General features: G+C 50.0%; 4 long non-coding RNA genes across 4 annotated transcripts in view; 1 reads left to right on the top strand and 3 right to left on the bottom strand.

Moving 5' to 3' along the window:
• Window positions 1-3,066, bottom strand: part of LOC144374260 (uncharacterized) — a 15,889-nt gene extending 12,823 nt beyond the window's left edge. Inside the window, exon 1 of the long non-coding RNA XR_013433711.1 lies at window positions 2,802-3,066. This is a non-coding gene — a long non-coding RNA (uncharacterized LOC144374260). The remainder of the gene's footprint in view (window positions 1-2,801) is intronic.
• A 95-nt stretch (window positions 3,067-3,161) lies between these two features.
• Window positions 3,162-4,877, bottom strand: LOC144374270 (uncharacterized). The gene is made up of 2 exons (XR_013433722.1): window positions 4,788-4,877; window positions 3,162-4,136 (listed from the first exon to the last, which is right to left on the bottom strand). It is a non-coding gene; the product is annotated as an uncharacterized LOC144374270 (long non-coding RNA).
• A 7,266-nt stretch (window positions 4,878-12,143) lies between these two features.
• LOC144374274 (uncharacterized) lies at window positions 12,144-13,463 on the top strand. Its single transcript, XR_013433726.1, has 2 exons — window positions 12,144-12,753; window positions 12,857-13,463. It is a non-coding gene; the product is annotated as an uncharacterized LOC144374274 (long non-coding RNA).
• The window catches only part of LOC144374273 (uncharacterized), a 17,948-nt gene continuing 15,668 nt past the window's right edge, over window positions 12,721-15,000 (bottom strand). The window contains exons 3-5 of the long non-coding RNA XR_013433725.1: window positions 14,953-15,000; window positions 14,732-14,824; window positions 12,721-13,041 (exon numbers count right to left, since the gene is read on the bottom strand). The exon at window positions 14,953-15,000 is cut by the window's right edge and continues 76 nt beyond it. This is a non-coding gene — a long non-coding RNA (uncharacterized LOC144374273). The remainder of the gene's footprint in view (window positions 13,042-14,731; window positions 14,825-14,952) is intronic.

Genomic DNA, 15,000 nt, shown 5'->3' with positions numbered 1-15,000 from the left:
GGCGGGGAGGGGGGAACTCTCGCCTACACACACCACCGACGGTAGCGTAGCGCACAAGGCAGGGGGCGGCCAATGGGGGAATCCGGTACCCCACGCGAGGCACGCCCTTCACGGATCGCTAGAGAAACGTTCCTCACTGAGGGTGGGCCGCACCCAGCCCGGCTCCTCTCCCGACCGGCCGCCGAGACAGCGAGGGGGGATCTGCGGTATGGGCAAGCACGAGGCTTCTGGAGCGTTCGCGGCCGGGGACACCCCAAGGCGACCATCGCCTCGGGGGCCGGACCGGCCCCTGCTCGGCGTCCCGCCACAATCGCTCGCACGCCCGGGCAGCATCTCCCTTCCCCCAAGGGAGGCAGGGAAGAGCGCACGGGCGCCCGCTCGCCTAACACTCCCCGCGCCACTCGGCGCTGGGGACGACAACGCGACCCGCCCCCCACGGAGAGGGAACGGTCAACGCTGTCGAGCTTACCGCCTCGATCCCCCGAGCGAAGCAACAACTGTTCTTCCCCTTCAGGCACTCGCCTCAGAAACCCCCGCAGACGGGGCGAGACTGACAGCGAGGCGGCGGCCGGCCGCGGCAGCGGCACCGGGACCGGGAACAGCACACACCGGCTCAGCCTCAGGCACCTCAGGAAACGACCCGGAGCGCCCCAGGAGCACCGAAGCAGAGGCGCGCCGTCGCGCCGACGCGGCACGGCGGCAGCCCTCCCCGACGCGGGGAGGGCCACACGCACGGCCCTTGGCCGCCCAGAGCGGGCGGCGGGCGGGAAGCACCCGCTACGTCAGAGGACCCCGGGAGCGAGGTCGAGGCCGGGTTCCGCACCCCCGCCCTTCCCCGCACCGCGAACGGGCGGGGAGGGAAGGCGAGGGGCCCGCGGGCAGGACGAGAAGAGCTGGCCCATTCGCCATGAATGTCCGTCCCTCGCCTGGCGCGGCTTTGGTCCGGCCCAGGAGAGCGCAAAGTCACCACATCGATCAGCAGGGTGGGCGGGAGAGACCCGGGGAGCGGGGGGAGACCCGGCGAGGACCGCTTCAAGAGGAGCCTGCTACGGCCTCGCCGGCCCCACACCCCAGGGAGAGCGGCCGACGACACGGAACGGGGAACGCCTGACACGCGGCTCGGAGCCATGGAAGCGAGCGTCGTCGTCACACCGCCCTCGGCGCCCGCAGCGGGGAGCGCACGGGCGGTAAAGGACCACCCGCCACCTCCCCCACCGCCCTCCGGCGCCAGGAGACCGGCCGGCCGGAGGTGGCACCACCGCGAGGGCACTCCAGGCGCACCAAAGAGCCGTCGCACGCAGGCCCGAGGCAGACGGCTCCAGAGGGAACGGGTCCGGGCCACCCCATCAGCCCAGAGCCCCGCACGCACCCGGAGGCCCAAGCTCCCTCCCTCTGGCGGCACAGGCCAGAGGACACCGTGTCAGCACCTACCCGATGGCAGAAAACGGCCAACTCGGGCCAAGACAACCGCGACCGGGGCAATGGGGAACAGTTCACTCACCACTGCCGCCTTCCCCGAAGGGAGTCACGGTCGGCGGACCGCGAAATCGAGCCCATCACCGAGATCCAGAGCCCCTAGGGACAACTGGTCGACCCTCGTTGACGAAGGCACAGACGAGAGGCGGGGACCACCATCCCCAGCGAGCGGGATCGGGGGGCGGGCGGGGAACACGCTAAGGCGACCCACCACCGAAGGACGCCGGGCATAGCCATCAGGACAAGCCCCGGGCGGCGGCCCCCAAAGAGGGAACGCGGCGAGGCCGCGGCGAGGCCGGGCCAGCACATTCGCGGCCAAAACCCACGAGAGAGAGGGAGAGGAAGCGGGAGAAAAAGAAAAAAAAAAAAAAAAGACAGAAGTCCCGGCGGCCGACCCAGACCGGGCCAAAGCGAAGCCCGTGCCACCGAAGGAGCCGCTCGGACCGCCACCCGAGGCGCCCGCGGCCCGGACCGAGCAGGGAGAGAAGACAACCGACACACACACTAAGCCCGCCGGTCCAATATCCCGCCAACGGGCCACATCGGCCCAGCCCAGGGCGACCGAGACAGTTCCGCCGGCGCCGCCCAGCTCCTGGAACTCTGTCTCGGCCACCGCCGCCGAATATCACGCCTTGGCGACTTCCGATGAGAAGACGCTCCCATAAAAGCGGCCACCAGGTGGAGCTCGACAACCGTCAACCAAATCGGGCGAAAGGGACGAGGAACCTCGGTCGGCGTCAGCGGGATCCGCTCCTCCGCAGGGGTCGTAGAACCTCGGAGGGCGTCAGCGGGATCCGCTCCTCCGCAGGGGTCGTAGAAAGTCACCCGGACACGTCCCACCAGCCGGGTCGCCACGCCACAGCGGCGGGCGCGAGACGCAGGCAGATGGGCCCAGCACCCCTAGAGAACCCGGCGGGGGACACGGGCGGTGTGGGACTTCAAAACCGAAACCACCACGGTGAAGCCACTGTTAGGCAGGCAGATTGCTAGGCCGCGGTCGGATCCATCCAGAGAATGGAGGAAGGGACAGAAACACGTAAAAACCCGTCGAAATCGGTTGCTTGGGAATTTGATCTGCCGGTCTTTGGGCTTGGGGTTCCCGCCTGTTTCTGTACCCCCCCCCCAAAAAAAATGGGAAGATGAACAGCCTCTGAGAATCCTTCCTCCTCTATGTCTGTGGTTCAGTGGCAGAGGGCCGGCCTAGCACATAGGAGGCACTGGGTTTGAGCCTTAGCGCGGCATACAAAAAGGAGGAACAAGTCGAAAGAAGGCGTGCTGCACGTCCACCTACAACTACTCCAAAAAAGAAAAAAAAAAAAGAATACCGATCATAATAGGAAAAAGGGATTTTTCCTTGTGGAGTTCCATTTTGTCTGTCTGGCCACGTTATCTTTCTTTTTGTTTGTTCGTTTGTTCTGTTTTGTTTTAAGAGAGAGTGAGAGAGAACTTTGATATTTACTTTTTAGTTTTCGGTGGACGGACACAACATCTTCGTTACGTGGTGCTCAGGGCCGAACCCCGACCGCACGCATGCCAGGCGAGCGCGCTGCCGCTTGAGCCACATCCCCAGCCCCTTTTTTAACTTTTACTTATTTTTCTTTTATAAAGACAGAGGGCAGAGGCGGGGGGGGGGGGGGAGAGAGAGAGAGAGAGAGAGAGAGAGAGAGAGAGAGAGAGAGAGAATATTTTGAATATTTTTTAATGTTTATTTTTCAGTATGCAGTGAACACAACATCTTTGTTTTATTTTATGTGGTGCTGAGGCTCGAACCCAGCGCCCCATGCATGCCAGGGGAGCGTGTTATCATCACTTGAGCCACATCTCCAGCCCATGAATTCTTATTTGTATTTGTGTTTTTATTTATCTTTTTTTTTTTGGGGGGGGGGGGTGCTGTGTCTGTTGCTGCTGCTGTTGTTGTTTTCCCTAAGAAATGAGCATATTCTCGAATGGGAAGTCATTTTCCATTGGGTCACAGAGCCAAATTTTACCTTTAGGCACTTGGTAATCAGAAGCTGTAACAGGGCTCTAAGAGCGGCTGCCTCGGCTAAAAAGCCTGGGCCCTTGCCCCAGAGCGAAACAACAACAACAACAACAACAACAACAACAACAACAACGGGGGTGGGGGCGGGACAGAAAGCAAAAAAAAAAAAAAAAAAAAAAGAATCGAACAAATAATCCAATGGATCCATGGTCCAAGGACGTGAACAGATACTTCTCAGAATTGGATGAAGACGCTCCTCTCCTATAAAAGCGGACACCAGGGGGAGCTCGAAAACCGTCAACCAAATCAGGCTGAAGGGACGCGGAACCTCGGTCGGTGTCAGCGTGATCCGCTCCGCAGGGGTCGTAGAAAGTCACCCGGACACGTGCCACCAGCCGCCGCCTCCCCCCCCCTCCCCCAGGGTCCCCCGCAGCAGCGGGAGGCGCCGGCAGTCTGCCCAGCACCCCTAGAGAATCCGGCGGGGGACACGGGCGGTGTGAGAGTTCAAAACCGAAACCACCACCGCGGTGAAGCCACCATTAGACAGGCAGACCGATAGGCCACGCTTGGATTTATCCAGACGATGTAGGAATTGACAGAAACATGTAAAAATCAGTTTGAAATCGGTTGCTTGGGAATTTGATCTTCTGGTCTTTGGGCTTTGTGTTTCCTCCTTTTTCTGTACAAAAACATTGGAAGATGACCAGCCTCTGAGAATCCTTTCTTGTCTAGGGGCTGTCTGTATCTTTGGGTCAGTGGCAGAGGGCCGGCCTAGCACAGAGTTTGAGCCTTAGCACGCCATACAAAAAGGAACAAATAGAAAGAAGGTGTGCTGTCCACCGACAACATACTACGAAACAGGAGGGGAAAAAAAAAAAAAAAAAATACTAATCCTAATAGGAAAAAGGATGCTTCCTTGTGGAGTTCTATTTTGTCTGTTTGGCCATTTTATCTTTTTTTATTTTTTATTTTTTATGTATCCATATCACAGAGCCACATTTTACATTTAGGCACTTGGTAATAAGAAGCTGCAACAGGGCTCTAAGAGAGGCTGCCTTAGCTAAAAAGCATGGTCTGTTGCCCTAGACTGAAACACCACATGCTCTGGGATAAATAAAGCTGGAGAGAGCTTGCCATCTCTACCTTCATTTTGATCTGTGTGCACATATTACGCACTGTTTCATCTAAGACGTAGCAGGGCAACAATATCTGTCAGCCCTAAATGGACCCAACCCCTGCCCTCCCCAGCCACACAGGAGACCACAGTCTGAGCAAGAGCACTTCACGGTGTTGTCATTCTGGTGTTGTGGCTCAGTGGTACAGCACTTACCAAGTACGCATGAGGCACAGGGTTCAATCCCAGCACCACATTAAAATCATCATCATCATCATCATCATCATCATCATCATCATCATCATCACCTAAATAGACAAAATAAACATATTTATTTATTTATCTATCTATCTATCTATCTATCTATCTATCTATCTGTTTGTTTATTTATTGGAGGAGGCCTGTAAACAGGGATTGAACTCAGGGGCACTCACTGACTACTGAGCCACATCCCCTAGCCCTACCTATCTATCTAGTATGTTACTTAGAGACAGGGTCTCACTGAGTTGCTTAGTGTCTCACTTTTGCTGAGGGTGGCTTTAAACTCTCGATCCTCCTGCCTCAGCTGAGAGAGAGAGAGAGAGAGAGAGAGAGAGAGAGAGAGAGAGAGAGAGAGAGAGAGAGAAGCATCTGGGATGACAGGCATAGGCCACTGTACTCAGTCACTTATTTATTTTCAGTATGACTTCAAGGTACACACAAGACAATCACTGCCAGGCGTAGGAGGAACGTAGCACCTTGATAAACAGTCAGATCTTTGAGGAAGCATTAAACAATCTTAAGGTAGTGTGCAAATCATTCAATAACCTCAGAATACCTACATGAGGGTTGGGATTGTAGCTCAGCGGTAGAGCGCTTGCCTTTGCATTCGTGAGGCCCTGGGTTCGATCCTCAGCACCACATAAAAATAAATAAATAAATAAAGATAAAGACATTGTGTCCATCTACAGCTTAAAAAAAAAAAATGTTTAGAAAGAAATAAATAAATACCTACATGAAAACCAGAGAGAATTAAAAGAAAAGATGGATACATCAATTATGGCAAAGAGACGAGAACACTCGTCCCTTAGCAGCTGATGACATAGGCCATAAATAAATAATCAGTAACAAAGGACAGCAGAAGCACATCACGAACAACCCACACCTAATGGGCATGCTCAGAACACTGCAAGGCCACCACTGCACAGCAGACCTTCTTCCTTTTTTTTTTTTCTTTAATAAATATTGATTTTTCAGTCGTAGTTGGACACAATACCTTTGTTTTATTTATTTATTTTTATGTGGTACTGAGGATCGAACCCAGGGCCTCACACATGCAAGGCGAGCGCTTTACCACTGAGCCACAACCCCAGCCCCAGCAGACCTTCTTTTAAAGTGAATACGGAATGTTTACCAAAGTTGACCATAGAATGGAACATAAACCCAATCTCGACAAAGTCTAAAACATGAAATCACACCACAACTCTTCTCCGAACACCACAAAAAGTAATCTGGAGGTCAGGCATGCTGGCCACTGCCAGGATTCATTTCAGTCAGACTGATAGGCCACGGTTGGATCCATCCAGACGATGTAGGAATTGACAGAGACATGTAAAAATCAGTTTGCATCTTTCACAAACTCTTGAGAGGGGCAGGTCAGGGGTCGAGGTGAGATTGAAATACCCCCAACAAAGTGTCAACTTTATCAGACCAGTAACCTAGATAAAGCAGGTACTTGTACTATTCCTTCTCTGTGCCATTGTGTTCTTTTTTTTTTTTTTTTTTTTTTTTGGGGGGGGGGGGGAGGCGTGGTTCCAGCCACTTTGGGTTCCTACCAGTTTGTCTGCAAGGGAAAATTTGTTTTCTGCCAGGCTGGGGTGCCAGTTATCAGGGCGGGGAAGTAAGATGCTTACACTAAACCGGGCTTGCTTGGGGCAGGTCTCAGTTCTAATTTACATAACAACAGGCAGTGCAAAGTCTCTCCCACTGCCCCTGAAGGAAGGAAAATATGGCCTCTCCAGGCTGTTCACAATTCCCAGCCTGTTTCAAATTCCAGTATGGTTTCCCGTATCTGTTTTAAGGGTCATTTTGTCTCTCTAACTCTGCATTTATGCTGACCGTTTGGTTTAAAACTAAACTAAGAGGTTAATTTGGATATCACTTGTTTCAGAGCATTTGTTCAATGTGTCCACCAGCATTTCATTTCTCTCTCCTGATGTTCCTTAATACCCTGATTGCTTTGGCCTCCTTCTCCTGGATCATGTGTCACTTGCCCCCCAACCCTTTGGTATAAAAAGAAACCTAGGAGGAGATTGATCCTAAAGAAAAGGGGTGCTCCACTAAGTGAGAAACTGAAAAATCAAGTGATTAAAAAGAGTTTGGTGTGGAGAAAGAGACGGAAATGTGTGTGTGTGTGTGTGTGTGTGTAAGTTATAGAGACAGAAGGAGACAGTCTCTTGTACTTCAGGGTTTTTGTTTGTCTGTCTGTCTGTCTGTGTGTTTGTTTGTTGTCTAATAATTACAGGGTTTCAATTGGAAGCTCTGCCCTGGGTAATTCTTTCCAATTCTTACAAAGTAGTAACTGTGGTTATGTTCATTTCTGCTAATGATTCATTTTTCCTGCTTTTTAAATTCATTGATCACCCGGAACTTTTTTTCGTTTGGGGCAGGAGGGGTCCAAGTGCTTGAGAGATTTTTTTTTTTTTTCTTTTCTCCCCCCCCCCCCCCCCCCGTGTCATTTGAATGGAGATTTGGACCTCTGACTAAGAGTAGAGTTTTCTAAGAGAAAAGAGAAGAGCTCTAAGGGAAAAGCAGGGGATTAGATAAAAAAAAAAAAAAAAAAAAAAAAAGCCTTTTGAAACCAAACCATTGTTAGGTAAAACTGCTTACTCTCTGCCCTGAATGAGTAGAATCTTAAAATATGTGATATGTTTGGGTGAGTTCAAGGTGTCTTTGCGATTCATCATCTGAAGTGGCACCCCCTCTCTCCACTGAAAAGTCTTAACTGGGCCTCTTCAGAAATCTTCACCCAGACTGGTTTTAGGTCTGTCAGCAAGGGAGTCTCTGCAAAAGAATTCGAGGTGGATAAACTTCCTATTTTCGTGTCGCCCTGTTTACTTGGCCACTGGCCGAGAAGACACCAGCACTCCAGGTGCTGGAAACCCCCTTACTAGTTTTTCACAAACATATCCAGAACAGTACTTTGAAGAAATGTGCAAACAAGGCCTCTGGCCTTGAGCTGGGCTTCACCCAGAGGTCTACATTGTTAAGATACGAGAAGTTACCGACTGGACTCCATGGTTACAGCTGGCAGGGAGAGACTAGACAGGGGGGAAGAAGCTCTCCCCTTCTCAGGTGTTGTCCTCGAAGGGTTCACATGCCCAGAACAGTGAGAGGAAAAAGCTGCTTTTATGTGAACTTCTGCAGACCGTGAATTTCTGAGCCCCTCCCCTTACGTGCTCGGTATAAAACTCTGAAACTACCTGAACTCGGGGTTCAGGGGATTGATTCATTCATGACAGCAAAAGCCGTGTCCTCTGAACCTGGCAGCGGCCAAATACAAATAAAACCCCATTTCCTGCTCTGTTCGGTCGGTGCCTTGCCTCATTTGTCCCTACAACACATCCATGCAAGGAAGACTTGATCAAACCAGTAGCCTAGGTAAAGCAGGTTCCAGGTTGCTTTTTGCCACCATCACCAACACCAACCCCTTCCCCCTTGCGCCCCCCCCCTTCTTTGCAACTGAGAGATAAGCTAACATGGGTCACTCTGTATGCAATGAATACCAATAATTTCTTCTGATTTTTTTTTTGAATTACATACAAACAAACAAACCAAAAACCATGAAAAGTATCAACTATGTGACTGAGAATCAAGAAGAGTAATTCACTCATGTAAATTCAGAAATTCGGTAAGGTGGTTGTTGTTTCTGCTGCGGTTGTTGCTGCTGTTGTTTGTCCTTTTTTGTCTTTTTAAAAAAATTTTCTCCCAACTGTCGAATCGAGGAAAAGGGGTGGGGGGAGGTGGTGGTGGTGGGGGTCAGAAAATGTAACAGGGGTCCACTTTATATGCTTTGAGTATAAGTCTCACTGCTCAGCCACTGAGGCTCATGTCAAAACCCATATCCTTTTTCCTTTCTCTTTTCCCTTCCCCCCCCCTCCGTCATCACAGGTGAAGCTACATTGACTTTCAGGGTGGGTTATCTGCCCATTGGCTAACAAATATTTAGAATTTCCATCCAGAAAATCACTTTTTCTGTTTGATAACCTTGCCAGGCCTCGGATGCGTTAAAACAACAGAGTGTCAGCAGAGTCATCAGAGTTTTGCTGCTGTAAAGGTTTAGTTCTTATGTTTTCTTATTATAATAAATTCCCCCTCTTCCTTCTGAGATGCTTTGCCTCTGGGCAACACCCCCCAACACCTACACACCTCCCTCTCTCTCTCTCTCTCTCTCTCTCTCTCTCTCTCTCTCTCTCTCTCTCTCTCTCTCTCTCTCTCTCGTTACCGCAGGGCTCCGTAAGTTGCTGAGGCTGGGCTTAGTCTTGTGATTCTCCTGAATCACCCCACATCTCCATCTCTGCCACTGGGGATGTGTGCACATCTGGGGACTAGAGTAGTATGCTGTGTGTGAGAGATTTTTTTATTATTCAAAAGTCGGTACACTTAAAGACATATAGGTTTCCTACACTACACGAGAGTAGTGCCCTTTTTATTAGAACGTGTATTGTACCGAAGCTCTAAACTTATCCCGCAGTCAGTGACACATGTGGAAGTTCTACCACTTGAATTCGGTGTAACATTCAGATTAAAAAAAAAGAAAAGAAAAGAAAAAAGATCTGTGCTTGGGGCTGGGGATGTGGCTCAAGCGGTAGGTAGCACGCTGGCCTGGCATGCGTGCGGCCCGGGTTCGATCCTCAGCACCACATACAAACAAAGATGTTGTGTCCGCCGAAAACTAACTAACTAACTAACTAACTAACTAGATATTTAAAAACTCTCTCTCTCTCTCTCTCTCTCTCTCTCACTCTCTCAAAAAAATAAAAAATAAATAAAAAGATCTGTGCCATTAATGACCAGTTTTCACATCTGTTAGTTTTGATTGAATAAGTAAGGGTTTGTTTTGTGATCGTTTGTTGAAAGAACACTCCTGTACCAGGTGAGTGGCACTGTTGCCTGAATGCATAAGAGTATTTGTCCACTTGAGTCCAAGCTGTTCACCTAGGTCCAACTGTTGGTGAGCAAAAACCACATCGCGGCAGTTATCTGGCCAGAGTCATAGATTCTGAGCGTGGCTTCCAAAGTCAAAGGTCAACGAACGTATGTAGGACTTCTAGGCAACTGTGATGTGAAGATGTCTGGGCTTGTTGTACAATAAATGTGTCTGTGTTCCTTCAGCGAAGAAGGAAATGTATGCATTCTAGAATGCAAAGCTTGGGCTAGGGTTTTAGCTCGGTAGTAGAGCACTGGCCTGGGACGTGTGGAGCGGTGGATTCGATCCTGATCCTGAGCACCACAGAACCAAAAACAAAGGGACAAACAAGCCGATAAGGTAAAGATATTGTGTCTGTCCCCCCCCCCCCCCAAGGGGATCAGGAGGAGGTTCAGAGAAGGATTGTAAGCTCATAGCGAAAGTAACCTCGCGAGACCCCTGTCTCCAAAAGAAAATTGGTGATAGTAAAAGCAAATGGGATTCCGTTTTGTTTTACGTCTCCATTCTGTAAAACAACCAGGCCAAGTAGAAGGGTCATGACTGGGGCAAGATGTTCTTTGCCTTTTGCTATAGAAACCTTTAAGGAAGGACATGGGACGTTGTTTCTGTAACTAGCCCATAACGGGGCTACGCTTCTGTCACTGGAGTGGCTAGGCTGATTGTGATTGGCTGAGCGTCCCTCCGCCTGACTTCACTCTCCAGCTTCTGGAACTTGGCTTGTTTGCATTAGCTAGACGCCCCCTCCCCCCAAAACGTCCCTTTTGCAGGTTTCAGGCTTATAAGGAGCACCCTTGCAATTGTTTGAGGCTGGTCAGGGGAACAGCTGTATGTTCTTCTGGTCAGTCGCCGCTAGTTGTGCTTTAATAAAGGCTTGATTCCTTTATACGTGAGTGGTCTGGAAGTCAGTTTTTGAAACCCCGGGGACCAAGCTTTAACTAGAACGAACGAGCGAGCGAGCGAGCGAGCGAGCGAGCAAGCAAGCAAGCAAGCAAGCAAGCAAGCAAGCAAGCAAGCAAGAAAGCAAGCAAGAAAACAAACGAATAGATAGATAGATAGATAGATAGATGATGATGATAGATAGATAGATAGATAGATAGATAGATAAATTGAATATGAGGATGTGGCTCAGTCACTGGTCAAGTGAGTGCTTCTGGGTTCAACTCATAAATCAATGGATTTACCAAAAATGTATAAAAATATCTTTATAAAAAGGGGATGTTGGTTTAGCTCAGTGGTAAACTGTGTCTGTGTTCAGTCCCCAGTTCCAGGGTCCAGGATGAGCCTGCGTGAGGGGCTGGTTTCTGGTTCCATCCCCACCAAGGAAACCCTGACATGAGTATGGGGAGATGTATTCGGCTATTGGAATGCCAAGGGTATTTCCATGTGGATCTCCCCCCAACCCCCCACCCCGCCCTTTCTCTGTGTGGGCAAGGTCTCTTCTAGTGTCTTGATTTCTTTTATTTATTTATTTGGCCTAGTTGGAAAGAATGTGTTTGTGTTATTAATTTCTTTTTATCTGGAGCTGAGGATCCAACCCAGGGCCTCGAATATGCTAGGCGAGCTCTAACGCTGTCCAGCACAGCACGGGAGGCATCTTGATGATTTTTTTTCTTTTTTTTTTTCCTTTTTTCTTTTTTTTCCCCTTTCCCGGTGGGCACTTTGCGATGAGATTTCCTTGCCTGTTTGGGTTGTTTGAGTCTCTCTTTGTTCACTACTTTTGTTTCTTTTGTGATGCTAGCCTGGGGAAGAAACCCAGGGCAGGGCCTTGGGCATTGGTCCACAAACGGTCTTGATGGCTGGGCAACACCCTCACCTTTTTTCCTTTGTCTCTTCTTCCCCAGAAAGTAAACCCAGGAAGGGCCTCCCTCTCCTTCCCCCAGGCCCAAATCCATCCTGCTTGGGTTTGGTGCGCAGCAGACAGGTACACACTGGAGACACACACACACACACACACACACACACACACACACACACACACACACACAGAGAGAGAAATGGGGAAACATCACTGTTTTGTTTTGGTTTATTTCTCTCTTAAACTCATCCAGGCCCTCCCTCATAGCTCTCAGGGGTGGGGGAAGGTGTTTACCATGGACCTCTAGTGGTGACAGCCTTGGGAGCGAACTACTGCTGGGGAATTGGAGTTAGTGGGATGGGGGAAGTGTGGATTATAGTTCAAATTCCAAGGGTCGGGCAGAGGCACAGAAGCTATCTCCTAGGTGGGACATCTTAAAGGCTAAAGGAGGAAAAACGACCAACCCCCCCCCCCCAAAAAAAAAAAAAGAGTTCCAGGGGTGAAAGCGGTATGTCCCCCCCACCGCCCAGTGCTTCCCGGACTTTACTGTATGGGGCGGGGGGGGGGGGGGGGGGGGGGGGCCCGCCGGGGGAACAACAGAGCGGGCACTGAGGCCCTTGCCCATCTGTCTCTCCAGGGACTCAATAGGCTGAGGGAAGAGAGGAAGACATGACGCGGCGGCTTGCAGCTTAGTGATCTGTATATGGATATCGATATCTAAGTCTGTCTGTCTATCTATGTCTATACATGTAGATAGATTATATCGAAACTGGAAATGGAACTCAGGCAGGCCTTCCAAAATGACGGTAGCTTTGCGCCACCTAGCGTTCGGTGACTGCAACCAACGGGGCTGCCCTTTTGAGACCGCAGACCACTCACTGTGAACTCCCCAGTTCCACAGGGTGGAAACATCCACGTGTATATGCTTGTGTTTCTGACCCGGTGGCAAGATGAGATCCGACTGAAGAAGCCAAGCAAGCCTAAAACGTGTGTCCCACCTTCACCACTCCTAAGTGTGGAGGATTAGCCAACTGAGAAAGCCTTAGGGGACGGACGGCTGGGAAAGGGAAGGACCCTGAGTCACTGCACAGTTGCTCTGGGATCCAATTTTACCTGTAGACCTACTCGGCGCTATATAAACCTCAGCCAGCCAGCCATCCAGCCTGTGCTGCATTTTGTCCTGCCTTTATTGGTATTAGGTATTTTCCAGAAGAAATGGGGGGGGGGGGAGGGCGGGGATTTCCCATCTCCTGTCAAGAGTCTCCCGGGACTGAATCCTCCTTGTCCACGCTTTCCCTGAAGATCCTTTAGAGATTCTCCACTTCGAGATGGACCGATGTGTGTGCTGCCGCAGGTTTGACAGCCATCCAGGAGGAAAAACAACCCCCCCACCCCCCCCCCCAAATAAAAAGAGTTCCATATCTCCAATACCATCACCTTTGTCATCATTCCACCATCCTTGGAAGAAGGAAGTCGATCCAAAAGTCCTGGAAGAGAACAGTAAGAGTAGTGAAAGATCAGAATGGTGAGACAGCGTCCAGCAACCGCCCCCTCAGCTACTCACAAGAGAAGGTGAGGTCCTGGGAGTAACTCAGGCAACCTCCAGAGACCTCGAGCTTTAACCAGCAAATAGAGAAAGGAGAGGGAAGGGGAAGGGATAACACCACCACAGGTGTTATCACAGACCGAGATAGGATGTTGACTTCTGGATTCAATCCAGGGGAAATCATATCACCTTTCTTCCCTGTTTTAGGCAGACTTATCTGTCCTTGAGTCCACGCCCAGCATAGTCAAGAATGTCATGTAGACTTTGGAGACCAGAGGATGTCAGAAATGAGTCTTCTCAAAAGTAAGAAGCCGAATCACAACCGCGGCCAGGAAGAAGTGCAAGGTGGCCTTTGAATCTCCTGTACGAAACCTCCTGTTGTTGCTGACGTGCAGAGTCACAGCCTTTGGGGACCAGAGTCCCCATGTTTTTTGCTTTGCCAGCGCTGCCATAAGCCTTTTTTCCTGTGTCTCAAGACCTTGCCATCCTTATTGGATTGGGCCAAGCTTTCAGCAACAGGAAGAGGAGAAAGGGAGAGGGAGAGGGAGAGGGAGGGGGAGGGGGAGGGGGGAGGGGGAGAGGGAGGGAGGGAGGGAGGGAGGGAGGGAGGGAGGGAGGGAGGGGAGGGAGAGAGAGAGAGAGAGAGAGAGAGAGAGAGAGAGAGAGAGAGAGGGGGGGGGGAAGGGTAAAACTTAGGGGCTGGGTGTGTGGCTCAACTGGTAGCATGGGGCGCTGGGTTAGATCGCACCAAATAAAAACTAAAATAAATAAAAATAAGTTTAGGGCTGGGGATGCGGCTCAAGCAGTAGTGCGCTCGCCTGGCATGCGTGCGCCCGGGTTCGATCCTCAGCACCACATACAACATACAACCATGTTGTGTCCGCCAAAAACTGAAAAATAAATATTAAATAATTCTCTCTCCTCTCTCTTCTCTCTCTCTCTCTCTCTCTCTGTCTCAAAACAAAATTAAAAAAAAAAGTTTAAAAAATAATAATAATAAAAATAAAGATGTTGGGTTCCCCGAAAACTAAACACTAAATATTAAAAAAAAAAAAAAAAGGGGCTGGGGATGTGGCTCAAGCGGTAGCGCGCTCGCCTGGCATGCGTGCGGCCCGGGTTCGATCCTCAGCACCACATACAAAGATGTTGTGTCCGCCAAGAACTAAAAAATAAATATTAAAAATTCTCTCTCTCTCTCTCTCTCTCTCTCTCTCTCTCTCTCTCTCTCTCTCTCCCCCCCTCCTCTCTCAAAAAAAAAAAAAAAAAAAAAAAGAAAAGAAAAGAAAAGAAAAAACAAGAAGGAAGGAAGGAAGGAAGGAAGGAAGGAAGGAAGGAAGGAAGGAAGGAAGGAAGAAAAAAAAAAGGCGTGCATAAATGCACACAGAGTTGTGGATGTATAACCGACGTGATTCTGCAATCTGCATTTGGGGTAAAATTGGGAGTTCATAACCCACTTCAATCTAATGTATGAAATATGATATGTCAAGAGCTTTGTAATGTTGTGAACAACCAATAAAAAAAAAAAATTTAAAAATAAATAAATAAATAAATAAATGAATAAATGCACACAGAGTTTGACCCCAACCCCCCGTCCGCTTATGTTAGGACAAATGGTCGACCTCGATACGTACCAGATAAAGGAAAAAAAAAAAATTTTGAAACACCCTCTAGTGGACAACTGGTAGACCTCAGTCGTGCTGGGGCACACCGGCCAACTGGTCAACCTGCGGGGGGGGGAGGGGAAGGGAGAGAGAAAAAAAAATGTAAAAAGCAGCGCGGCAATCAAACAAGCCCCCCCCCCCCATAAAGGAAAAAAGAAAACCAATCATGTAGGGCTGGGCTGTGAATATACCTCAGTTGGTAGAGCTCAATGCGTCGGCGTCGAATGTCCAGTAGCGGT

Source organism: Ictidomys tridecemlineatus, unplaced genomic scaffold (genome assembly GCF_052094955.1).
Source record: "Ictidomys tridecemlineatus isolate mIctTri1 unplaced genomic scaffold, mIctTri1.hap1 Scaffold_633, whole genome shotgun sequence".
Taxonomy (NCBI): domain Eukaryota; kingdom Metazoa; phylum Chordata; class Mammalia; order Rodentia; family Sciuridae; genus Ictidomys; species Ictidomys tridecemlineatus.
Note: the sequence above shows the minus strand (reverse complement) of the source record. Positions and strands in the feature narration are given on the sequence as shown.